The 13234-nt window shown below is 37.7% G+C and overlaps 1 protein-coding gene across 4 annotated transcripts in view; it reads left to right on the top strand.

The window, feature by feature from the left end:
- Positions 1 to 13234, top strand: part of Cdh18 (cadherin 18) — an 840836-nt gene that overhangs the window by 655537 nt on the left and 172065 nt on the right. The window lies entirely within an intron of this gene.

The following is a 13234-nucleotide window of genomic DNA, read 5'->3' on the forward strand; positions in this document are numbered from 1 at the left end:
GCACCCTCTCCTCTGTCCAGAGAACAATCCGGGGATCTCTCCTTGGACCTGGGATCTCATTTATAATCAAGTCTCTTGTAAACCCTAAAATGACTCCCTTAGTTGAGATACATTCTTCCCTGATCCCATATCCATCCTTCCTCCCTCCCCCCATCCCAGTCCCCCGAGCTTTCCCCATTCCTCCCTACTAAGCTCTCTTTTTATTCTTAATGCTACCGATAATATGTACATGTATAATGTATGCATAAATATCTAAATACATTTTGTTGAATTGATTGCATGCTCTTGTTCTCTCTCTCTCTCTCTCTCTCTCTCTCTCTCTCTCTCTCTGTTGTGGATGTTTCTACATGCTTTCGTGTCTGAAAATGTTGCGTTGGTTAACTAGTTAACGGGGCTCATTCCCAAGAGAGGCTAATTCCCGCTCTCCAAGCTGTCTTTAATTGTCTATGGATTTGGTCTAAATGTAGGAACTCATGAAAGTTTCCTGCCCAACCATAGCGTGCTTATTGTTTGTGCAGTCACTTCCAGGAGAGACTTTCACAGCACACTTTCTGATATTTTGTGTCTGATAGTCTGTTGCCCTGTCTAATGAGATGTTTCCGGAGCCATTGACACAGGAGCTATGATATTTAGATGCCTTCATTGGGGCTGGGTTCTCCAAGATCACGTGATCTGTGCATTTGCGTTCACTTATGGTTTCTATGATTGTCCCTATTTTCTGTAGAGGGAAGCTTCTTTGTACTGACGAGGGGAGTCTCACTTTTCTGTGACTATAAAGATAAGTGCAAGATTGCAATAAAGAGCTATGCTAGTCTAGCAAATTGTTGGTAGCAGAACTTTTCTAAAGTCCTTGACCTTATTAGCCCTGGGAAATAGCTTTATTTCTAGCACTAGGTGCAGTTTCCTTCCTGATGAAGGAAAAAGTCCAAAAAGGCTGCTACTGGTCCTCATCAACAGTAAAGTGTCACTTAGATATCTTGCCGTGTTGGTCGTACATGTGGTTCATAACTTTAACAGCTAGGAAGGCAGCTTCTGGCAGTTTGCAAAGTGTTTTTTGCCACCTTGGAAAGTACACTGCAGAAAGGAGGTGTTCATGTCTGATGTAGTTGGGATCATCAGAGTCCTGCATCTTTTGTATGCAGTGTGTTTAGGAATTGGGCTCACCTTCAACCTTTGGAATCTAAGCAATCACTACATCAGTAGTCTATATTGTTTAGAGAGTCCATTGGACTGCCCTGACCAATCATGCAAAGGAAGGTTTCTCTTGACTGGTGCTAGGTATTTTATTTGTGTAAGAAGTTCTACATTAGTCCTATGGTTTCAAATCCATCCTAGTTTCAAATCCTCTTATACAATGAAATACATACCAGTAAGAAGTTCGTGGCTTAAGCACACTTTCAGAATCTAATGGGACTAGGTTACTGTTAGTGGTGTTTTATTACCTTGTTTTTAAGAAAATTTGATTAAATAATCTTCCTTACTTTGATAAGAGGTTCCAGCATTCAAGTTCACTGCCAGAAACAGACCTGTATCTCTCTGTTTCCCTAGATGATACAATGTAGAACCAATACTCAAAGAAGGAGTTATAAGTGGAGGATAAACTCATGCAAAAGCATTTATGGATCCACACATTTTATAAATATCAATTGTAATATAGACTGAAATACTTCATTGACGATGTAAAAATAAATATTATAAAACAAGTGTCAGTAATGTGCTATACATTATTATGTGACACTTCAGTCAATTTAGTTTTGAGATATTTATAGAGGGAAAATTCTTATGAACCAGGTAATCAAAATGTTTATGAATTGTTATCTCTGTTAGTGAACAAATGAAAATTTATTGACAACTGAATTACCTCACTATTTGATATAAGTGATCTTTTTATTCTTGCCTTTAAATCAAGTTCGCATTAAAAAAAGAAGAAGATTTCTGCTTTGCACAAGTGTATTATGAAAGAAATAAGCAGAAAAAATATGGCATTGCTATTTTTACTATGAACACACATATAGCCATGTATAAATACACATGTACCCAAATAAATTTGTAGTCCATTAATACTCTGTATATTAGTCAAATGTTTTCATCTAAGAAAATGTCATATTTACGTAACAATAAGTTGAAATAAAGTCATATTGCATGAAATGTGTTTTAAACTTTAGTATTCTAATTATGCCTCATATCAGCTAAAAAAATCAGTTTTCTATATATATCATAGTATCTGAATTGGTGCCTATGTTTTGAATGTAAATGTAAGCAGGTGTGAGAAGGAACTTGTGTGAGCTAAACAGATTTTTGAGGGTAATTGTCTGCCTATGTATGCTGTTATATTCTGCATTTTATAACTGTTCTTATCAGCATGCTATTGGTGGCATACCATTTAAATGCAATTAACATTTTGCTGTAGTTATAAATCTTACAGGTAGATCAAGTAATGATTAACAAGGAATTTTATCTCAGGTATAAAGAGACTCTCTCACTGTTTCTAATGCATTAAACTCTATTAGTTCTTTCCTTATTTATTAAAAAAATTCCCACCTCCTCCCCAACTCCCTTTCTAGTCCTAAGAGCAGTCAGGGTTTTCTGCCCCACAGGAAGTCCAAGGTCCTCCCCCCTCCATCCAAATCAATAAAGGTGAGCGTCCAAACAAACCAGGATCTCACAAAGTCACTCCATGCAATAGAATCAAAACCTAGTGCCATTGTCCTTGGCTTCTCAGTCAGCCTTCATTCAGAGCCACATTGAGAGTGTCCAGTTTGATCACATGCTCCATCACTCCCAGTCCAGCTGACCTTGGTGAGCTCCCATTAGATCAGTCCCACCGTCTCAGTGGGTGGACGCACCCCTTGTGGTCCTGACTTCCTTGCTCATGTTCTCCCTCCTTCTGCTCCTTTTTTGGGCCTTGGGAGCTCAGTCCAGTGCTCCAGTGTGGGTCTCTGTCTTTATCTCCATCCATCGCCAGATGAAGGTTCTATGGTGATATGCAAGATATTCATCAGTATCGCTATGGGACAAGGCAGTTCAGGCACCCTCTCCTCTGCTGCCCAAGGAACAATCTGGAGACATCTCCTTGGACCTGGGAACCCCTTTAGATTCCAGTCTCTTGCCAACCCTAAAATGGCTCCCTTAATTAAAATATTTACTTCCCATAGACAAGATTGCCAGGCAAACTTGGGTGCACGGGGCGGGGGAGGGGAAGAAGAAAGGGGAGAGGGCTAGAGAGAAGGGAGAGGGGTAGGACTGGGGATAGCTTGGGGGAATGGGATGGGGGGGGAAGGAAGGATGGTTATGGGAGCAGGGAGGTATATATCTCAACTAAGGGAGCCATTTTAGTCTTTGCATGAGACTTGATTCTGGAGGGGTTCCCAGGCCCAAGGAGAGGTCCCCAGATTGTTCCCTGGGCAGCAGAGGAGAGGGTGCCTGAACTGGCCTTGGTCCATAACCATACTGATGAATATTTTGCAAATCACCATATAACCTTCATCTGGCGATGGATGGAGATAGAGACAGAGACACACATTGGAACACTGGACTTAATTCCCTAGGTTCAAATGAGAAGCAGATGGAGGGAGAACGTGAGCAAGGAAGGCAGAATCAGAGGGAACCCTCATCCGACGATGGATGGAGATAGAGACGGAGACCCACATTGGAGCACTGGACTGAGTCCCCAAGGTCCAAACGAGGAGCAGAAGGAGGGAGAACATGAACAAGGAAGTCAGAACCGCGAGGAGTGCGTTTACCCACTGTTACATGGGGACTGATCTAATGAGAGTTCACCAAGGCCAGCTGGACTGGGACTGAAGGAGCATGTGACCAAACCGGATTCTCTGAATGTGGCTGACATGGGGGCTGACTGAGAAGCCATTGACAATGGCACTGGGACTTGTTTCGTCTGCATGTACTGGCTTTTTGGGATCCTAGTCTGCTTGGATGCTCACCTTCCTAGACCTGGAGGGAGGGGGGAGGAACTTGAACTTCCCACAGGGCAGGAAACCCTGACTGCTCATAGGACTGGAGAGAAGTAGAGGGAGTGGGGGGAATGGAAGGGTATTGGGAGGAGGGGAGAAAGTGGAAATTTTTATAAATAAATAAGTAAGTAAATTAAAAAAAAAAAACAGAGGGGGGCGGGAGGGGGTGAAAGACGTTTGGGTAGGTCCTTTGGAACTTTCTGACAAGTTGAGACAAAAATCATTTTCATAATAAATTGCAACATTATTGGCCTTTAAAAAAATATTTACTTCCCTTTTTCCATATCCACCCTTCCTCCATCCCACCCATCCCATTCCCCCAAGCTCTCCTGAAACCTCCCCTTCTCCCTTCTCTCTACCTGTCTCCCCTCACATTCATTCCCCACAACCCCGTGCACGGAAGTTTTGCCTGGCAATCTTGTCTACTTCCAATATCCAGGAAGATATCTAAGGCCCAAAAAGAGGAATACGGTATGTACTTACTCATAAGTGGATTCTAGCCATAATTAAAGGACATTGAGCCTAAAATTTGTGATCCAAGAGAAGCTAAATAAGAAGGTGACCTCAAAGAAAACTCTATTAATTCTTGGACCTCTTATTTTTCTTCTCTTCCAAATGCACAGTGTATTAAATGAAATACATGCTTCCGTAGGGATCTGTGTTAATATCAGTATTTCTCTGCTTAAAGCATCATGGGACCTGTGGGTCTATTTCCTGTTTATCATGCCAGTAATGAAAGAAAATGTTTTAAAAGTTGCATTAAGCCAGTAAATTCATTAAACAGTTATTGAAGAAAGTGCTAAGATGAGTTCTAAGACAAACACTCATTATTTTCTGCAAAGCTTCTACATTTTGGCTACTTGTGCTTAAAAACCTTATTACCATGCAATTAAACATGCTTAAAACTAATAAATCTAGTTGTAACTGTGCTTCCAAATGCCCAGAATATAATCTAAACAGACATAGTGAAAAGTAGAGAATTAGTTGCTATAATAGGGTGTAATATAGGAAGCATGGGAACACTAGCCATTTGCAAAGGTGAAATTTTATAGTATAACTTAATTCCATTCTCCTAATTGAATGATCCATCCTAACACATTTCCAATTACTTTTATTGAAGAGCAATTATCATAATGCATAACTTAACTTTTCTCTTGAAATAACAATGAGATTTCAGTGTTTATCATTAAAATTTTTTACTTGTATTGCCTTCTTTCCATTATGGTAAAAGTACATTTTGTTATTCACCTTGATTTTATAATAATGAGTTCCCAAAGAGGCTGTGTTTTTCTGTTGTATAAACCATATGTTAAAACCAGTATCCAAAGATAGCAATGATGAGATTATTGGTTCAGCATATAAAATAGATATCATTTAATAACATGTGGGATTTTAAACTGAAATTCCTTAATTAGTTCTGTGAACCGAATAGTTTGTAAATTGTGCAACTTTTGTTATAGTCAATGTGATGTTTCTCCGTATATAAGACAACCAAAGAGTACCCACTTAAATATTATTTTAAAATTAACATTTGATAAGTAAAAACCTTATAGGAATGAAATATTAAAAATACACTATTTATGGAAGATTATGAATGAAGCATTGGTGTAGAATAAGCAAACAATAATGTTTACTATTATCTAAAGCAGAAACACTTAGATATTTGAAGAAAGTTGTAGACCAGGTTGGCCTAGAACTCAGAAAGATGTACCTGCTTCTGCATCCCAGTGCTGGGATTAAAGGCATGCCCCATCTCTGCCCGGCTGAGGATCGTTGCTTTTAACAAAGCACATAGCTCAATCCAACACTGTCATTGTACTGTTTACATCATTAGAAGTAAGTGATTATATTGAAGACTTCTGTGCTTCTCTGAGGGTCGAAGGCAATAGCTGAATAATCCATTGGCATTTCATAGAATCTAGTTTCCTTACCTAGGTTAGAGGAACAGAGATTAAGGAGATGCCTTCCCAGTGTCTTCGGAGCAGAAAAAAAATATTATATACAACACAAGCAAGCAGTCTTAAATTAGGAATGGAATCTGTTTAATGGTCTTGTGTTTGATAGTGACTTGATGGCTCCCTTAAAAGAAGGCACTCCATATTTCCTATGCTAAGGCACACAAGGATGCTTACATGTTTATTTACAACATTAATTTATTTGTTTATAACATACCGTATTGTAATATAAATGAATATATGTATATACATACATATATATTGCATGTGATACAAACAACTAAAATTCAATTTTATAAAATAAATGTAAAATTGAAAAAAGACTCAATTTCTTACTAAAGAAAATAATAGAATACACCCTTAGTAAGAAATATTACACGTTATAAATATCATACTTAATTTTCAGGTATATAAAAGTAATACAGTTTAAACGACTGACTTTAGTTTTACATACAGTACTACTTACACTTGCATTCGGTACTCCTACTATGGTTTAGCACTTCAACATTGTTTGCTGTTTGATATTAAAAAACAGACACTGACTGAACATCAAATTTCTTGTTAATCATTTACTTTTGTAGGAATTACATCTATCCCACAGTACAGGAGTCTCCTCATATACAATACAGAACTTTCTACTTAATGGTAATCATATCAGTAATCATTAGTGTATGGAATATTACACATGTGCCTTTTTACAACAGTAATTCTGCAGATAATAGACTCATAATTAGTTCATTTAAAATTTATTATGATATCTACATAGAACTAGTTAAATTTATATTTTCCAAAAAATAATATTCTTGTGGAAAATAACTTTGGAGATACTTTATGTTTTGATACAAATGTGCAACTTAATATTTATTAAACTGATCATATTCCAGAAAATTTGCATTCCAATTCCAGTATATCTAAATTTGTAATGATGGTGCCTATCTAGATATTGATGGAGGAGGGTCATCTGTCTATTGTTACTTTCATTGGTTAATAAAGAGACTGCCTTGGCCTTTTTGATTGGCCAGTCCTTACATGGGTGGAGTAGACAGAACAGAATGCTGGGAGGAAGAAGGCAATGAGGCAGTCGCCATGACTCTCCTTTCCGAGACAGCTGCAGGTTAGAATCCTCCTGGGAAACCACCATCTCGTGGTTCTACACAGATTATTAGAAATGGGTTAGATCAATATGTAAGAGTTAGCTAATAAGAGGCTACAGATAATGGGCCAAGCAGTGTTTAAAAGAATAGAGTTTCCATGTAATTATTTCGGGGGTAAGCTAGCAGGGATCCAGGTGGGGGGGACGCAGCCCACCACCGTCCCTTTCTACAAGATATCTTGACAAAGTTAGCAAATTCTTTAACCATGTGTCTGGTAAAATGCAAGTGTCCAGCAATGTACTGTGTCCTCTTTATTCTATCCTGTAAAATAAAAAAGATTTTATTACCATTGAAAGATGGATAGTCATGCCTTTGTAGTAGTGTTATCTAAAATTGAAAAAAAATGATTATATTTTATGAAAAAAGTGTTTAGCATCGATTCCTACATCTTTTCCCCCTAGTAAGGAAGGTGGCTGTTCAATTGATTTTTGAGTAGTGTGGGAGATTTGAATATGATTACATTCTCCTGGAGGTAGATATCCACATGTCATAACATTATTTATTGAAAAGTCTACCCACTTTTCTTTTTTCTTTTTTGCTTTATTTTATTTTTATTTTTTAAAAGGAAAGCAATCTTTTTTTTTTCATTATACATACAAAACCAAATTTCCACTCCCTTCCTTCCTCCAATTTCCTCCACTTAACGCTCCCCCCACATACCCAAACCCCCATTCACTCCTCAGAGAGGGTAAGTAACATTGCTCTGGGGGAAGGTTCAAGGCTCTCCCTGCTATATCTAGGCTGAACAAGGTATCCATCTAAAAAGAACAGGTTCCCAGAAAGCCAGCATAAGCAATAGGGATATATCTGGTTCTACTGCCCCTCAGTCTGCCCTAGCCATGCAACTGTCACCACATTCAGAGGGACTAGTTTGGACCTATCCTTGTTCTTACCCAATACGGCTGTAATTATTGAGTTCCCATTAGCTCAATTAGACTTTTTCAGTGGGTGTCCCCATCAGGGTCTAAGAGTGGTCTTTTGTTGGTTCCCAGACGCCCAGCTAGCTGAGATTCGAAATAATCACATAGAAACCTTATTAATTAAATCACTGCTTGGCCCATTGGCTCTAGCTTCTTATTGGCTAATCTCTTACTTATTAATTTAACCCATTTCTATTAATCTGTTTATCACCACGTGAGAGTGGCTTACTGGCTAATGTTCCTAGTGTTTGTCTCCAGTGGCTCCATGGCTTTTCTTTGACTCTGCCTTCTTCCTCACAGCATTTTCCCACTTACTTTTATTCCCTACACAGGCCTAAGATAGTTTCTTTATTAAACAATGGCATTCACAGCATACAGAGGGGAATCCCACATCACCACCCCTTTTCTGTTTAAATAAAAAGGAAAGTTTTATCTTTAACATAGTAAAATTACATATTACAAAACAGCTATCAAGCAAGTATAACTAAGTATAACTATAAAGACTCCAGAAGGATATACTATTACCTAAGTAAACAATAAGTTCATTGTAAGCAACTTTCAAAATTCTAGAATTGACAGAGACACCCCACTACCTGGACAATTACCCAAAGTCCTTCTGTACTGTTGGGGCATCCATCTTTACCCTACAGGACCATAGTATCGGCAGACTTTTAGGCAACTTCAGTAGTCATTTCTCTGCATGTTCTGCATGTCCAGTTTATCACGGAGTCTAGGCAAGAGCAGCTTGTTGTCAAATGGACAACCAACTCCATAAGGAGACTCTTTGAGTCCCATCATCCTCTTGACATAATTGGTACTACCAAGAGAAGATGTGTCTCATTATTATAAATAATTTAAGCTCTTAAAACATTTTAAATGCCACATTCTGAATGTCTCTGAAAGATTTGAAGAATACCTATGTAACTGAAATATATCTCTATATGTATAGAAAATCTAACTAACATGACTACAAGCTTGACTATTATATATGATTATCTATTAGCCTATATTTTTAAATTATACATTACATTTTTAAATGAGCTACACAAATATGATACCTTAATCAAGAGTAGAAATATACATGTAACAAAATTGACCTTAAGTTTGCATCAATAAGCCAAGATCTATACCAATGCAAATTATTTATATCTATATCATATCCCCTTTTATACATAAACAAACATTTATAGACAATATTTGGGAATATGAACGTTGTTTTATCCATACTGCTTCCTGCTGATTGGGGGCGTTGGTAACTAGATATTTCATGGTGTATTCCGTGTGCTAGGTTAATCTCAGTCAGCAGTTGGGTGAAGTAATTTTGGGGGTATATTCACTGTAACCTTTTAGGGGCTTGTGATCTATCAAACCATATTATCCTGGAATGAATCCACAGGTTCTTATCCTTTGTGGAAACAAAAGAAGAACCTCTATTTCAAAGCAAATATCCTTAGACACAAATTTTGAAGTCAAGAATTTTATAATATACATGCTGGTTTAGCTTAACAGCCCATACAATGAAATGTCTTTCTGTACTTAGCTCATTCACAATCAAAAAATTCAAAGAAAATACAATTATATACATAATCCAGACTCTGTGTAAAGTCCACCTTTATGTGTCTTATTTTCCTTTACACCTTTTAATCTATGACTGTCTATACTCTGTCTCTTTAAAGACTTTTTAAAACAATTTACTTCTTTTCCAACTCTCTATACTCTTTTTCTTCTCTCTCCATAGCCTACATACATTTATTCAACAATGTAATCCATTTAGAGTTTTTCTTTATGTCTGAATCTGTCCTTCAGATAATTGTGTTTTCTGTAATTCGTTGCTGTCTTGAAGAGCTTTTAAAATGGCAAGTGCTTGGTTTCAACTGCTCTGGATGTTGACTCCACCTCTCTCCACTTTTCAAATTATGGAGGCACCATTACTGTCAGCTCTGTGGCTTCCAGGTAGGAGCCAAGCTCAGCATTTTAACTCTGAGAATGAGCGTGCATCATAAAAACCCTTTTTATCTGAGTAATAGCTGAATCTGTCATGCAGAGCACTGCACAGCCTAGAAATGGCTCTGTGTATGGTGACAGGAATCCACAATGCTCACCTGCCTTTGCAGTTCTAGTTGTCCTGATCCTGCTGCCTGCCCAGGTGGGGAGCACTGAGCCGGGGGCACAGTCTCAGCTACTTTACACCCAACCCTAAGTAGGAACACAAACACCTGAGCCCACAAATGCCATTCAAAAGCTCCATCACTGGAGTTTGCGCTGGCAGCATGACCCAGGAAGCTGCATTTTGAAACCATGCTACTTTTTTTCTGCTACAGAAAACCTCTCTTAAAGGAGCCATGCCTCTACTTGTTTCTAGCAAACAGAGCCCACCCAAGACAATGCTGCTCCCAAACCATGCTTAACTAACTCTATTCTTTTGTGTCTAGGATTACTGTTTAAACTTTCTCAAGTTTTTATGTGAATGTAGTTAGCAGCATTGAATGCCAATTTGTTGGAGAAAGGAGGCTGCATGTTGGTTCCCAGCTGCCTGGCTAGCTTATATCTGAAATAATCACACAAAAACTGTATTAAATCAATCACTGCTTGGCTAATAAACTCCAGTTTCTTATTGTAATATTCTTATTACATTCTTCTTATTATTATTATAATATTATTCTTAGGTAATCTCTTACATAGTAATTTAATCCATTTCTATTAATCTGTGTATCACCATGGCTTCTTATTGGCTAATCTCTTACATATTAATTTAACCTATTTCTAATACTGTGTATCACCACATTAGAGTGGCTTACAGGCTAAAGTTCCCAGTGTCTGTCTCCAGTGGTTTCATGGCTTCTCTCTGACTCCACCTTTTTTCTCCCAGCATTTCCCCACCTACCTCTATTTCCTGTGCAGTTTCAAGACCGTTGCTTTATTAACCAATGGTATTCACAGCATACAGAAGGGAAGCCCACATCATCTTTGCTCATATTCTCACTCCTCCCACAATTCAACTAGACTTTTGGAGCTCAGGCCAGTGATCCTTTGCAGGTCTTTGCCTCTGTTTCCGTCAGTTGCTGGATGAAGGTTCTATGGTGATATTTAAGATATTCAGCAGTTTGACTACTGGGCAAAGCCACTTTGGGCACTCTCTCCTCTATTACTTAATGTCTTAGCTGGGGCCATTCTTGAGGATTCCTGGGAATTTCTCTAGAGCCAGATCCTTTGCTTGCCCCATAATGGCTCCCTCAATCAAGATATCGATTTTCTTGTCCCTACTTTTCGAATACATGGTTTTGATGATTTAAATGTTAAGTGTGTATACCTGTGTGGATTTACCTGTGGCTCTTTAGAACTCACAATGGTTTACAGGTATGTTTCTGTGTGTCATTCTTTATCAGTGTGGTAAGTATATTTTAAAATCTAATGATGTATTGGTTTATTCTGCATTATTTTTCTTTCCTTAAGAATTCTAGAATTTTATTTTTGTAGTTCTGTAAAGAATGTCCATGGAAGTTTGAGAGGGATTGCTTTGAATTCTGCAGCTTTCAATACAGCCCTTGCTGTGATATAAATCCTGCCAATTCAAAAGACATAGGAGGGAATTTCACCATCTGGTGGCTTCTTCAATTTATTTTTCATCATCATAAAGTTTCCCGTACAGAGGTCTTCCAACCCTTTGTTTAGATTTATTCTAACACATGTTGCAGCGTCTGTGAATAGCATATTTTTCTTGGTCTTTTTTTTAAATCAGAAATGCAATTTACAGTGTGTATAAAAACTACTGATTTCTATACATTGATATTGTACCCTGGTAGTTTACTGAAAGTGCTTTTCAGATTCAGAGAATTTTAGGTGTAGTATATGTTCTATATTGAGAATAGAATAACTTTGAGTAGATCAAAAACATCGATTTAAACTGTAAACACTGCAGCTGCTAACGGAGTATAGGGAAATCACTTCATGGTATAGACAGAGGCAACAAATTTCTTAATAGAACCATAATATCACAGACGGTAGAGACAGATGGAATTATAAGACCTTAAAAGCTTAAGCACAGAAAAATAAATGATCAAAGGAATGAACAGATAGGCTACTAAATGGCAGAAAATCTTTTCCTGCTATATTTCAGCCAAGAATTTTATGTTCAGAATCTATAAAGTACTACAAATAATAAAAATAACAAATAAAATAAACAGGCACAAACACATAGACACACACACACACACACACACACGTACAACCCTACTAATCAATGAATTTGCCAATGAAGTAAACACATGGTTATTAAAATAATAAAAAGAGGAGTCCAGAAAGATGGCTCAGCAGTTAGGAACACAGCAAGAACTGCTCTTCCAAAAACCTGAGTTTAGTATAAAGTGCCCATGTGAGGTGAATCACAATCACCTCTAACTTCAGCTTCTAAGCTGTCTGTCACCAGTGGCCTAAAGAACACTTTAATCCATATGCACATACTCACAGAAGGGTGCCTACACATACAAATAATTAAAAATAATAAAATGAGTCTTTAACAAAGAAATAAAATTGGCCTATGAATATTTTATGTTCAATATCCTTAACCATTAGAGGAATCTGTTGTAACTTACTTTGAGGTTCCATCCAACCCAGTCAGAATGGCAACCATCAAGAAAATAAATAACATGCACTAGTGTGCATATGCGCAAGGAAGAACCCTATCCACTGCTGGATAAAGTGGAAAGTAGGAGAGCCACTCAGGAAACTGATGTGAAAGTTTTGGAAACAACAGAAAGCACCATCTAAGCAAGCAGTACGATTCCCGGGCAATGTGATGTGCGATTTCTGACAGGGACCCTGACACACATCTACTTGTAGCAGGTTTTCTTTAGTAGGAAGGCAACAGAACCAGTCTGTTCAGCAGCACATGGAAGGAAAGTAAACATATGATGCGTTCATTCAATGGAATTTTGTTCAGCCACCAACAAAAATGAATTTTGTTGGAAAATAGTTGAAACTGTAAAAATCTTATCAACCAAGTTAATTCTTTGCATTAAAAAAAAGCAACTTATTCACTCTCAATATCCCAGCTGAATCTATCTTTTAACTCTGTAGTCAGATGGGAGTAAACATGGTTAAAGACAAAAAAACTAGAAAGGGAACCTTAAGACTAGACAGAACAGGCTTAGAGTAGAAGAAAATAGAACAAAACAGAGGTGAAAAACTGGGGATGGCAGATAGAGCAGAAAACTGGGGAGAATGAGATGAAAATA

Source organism: Myodes glareolus, chromosome 15 (assembly GCF_982192425.1).
Source record: "Myodes glareolus chromosome 15, mMyoGla1.1, whole genome shotgun sequence".
Classification (NCBI taxonomy): domain Eukaryota; kingdom Metazoa; phylum Chordata; class Mammalia; order Rodentia; family Cricetidae; genus Myodes; species Myodes glareolus.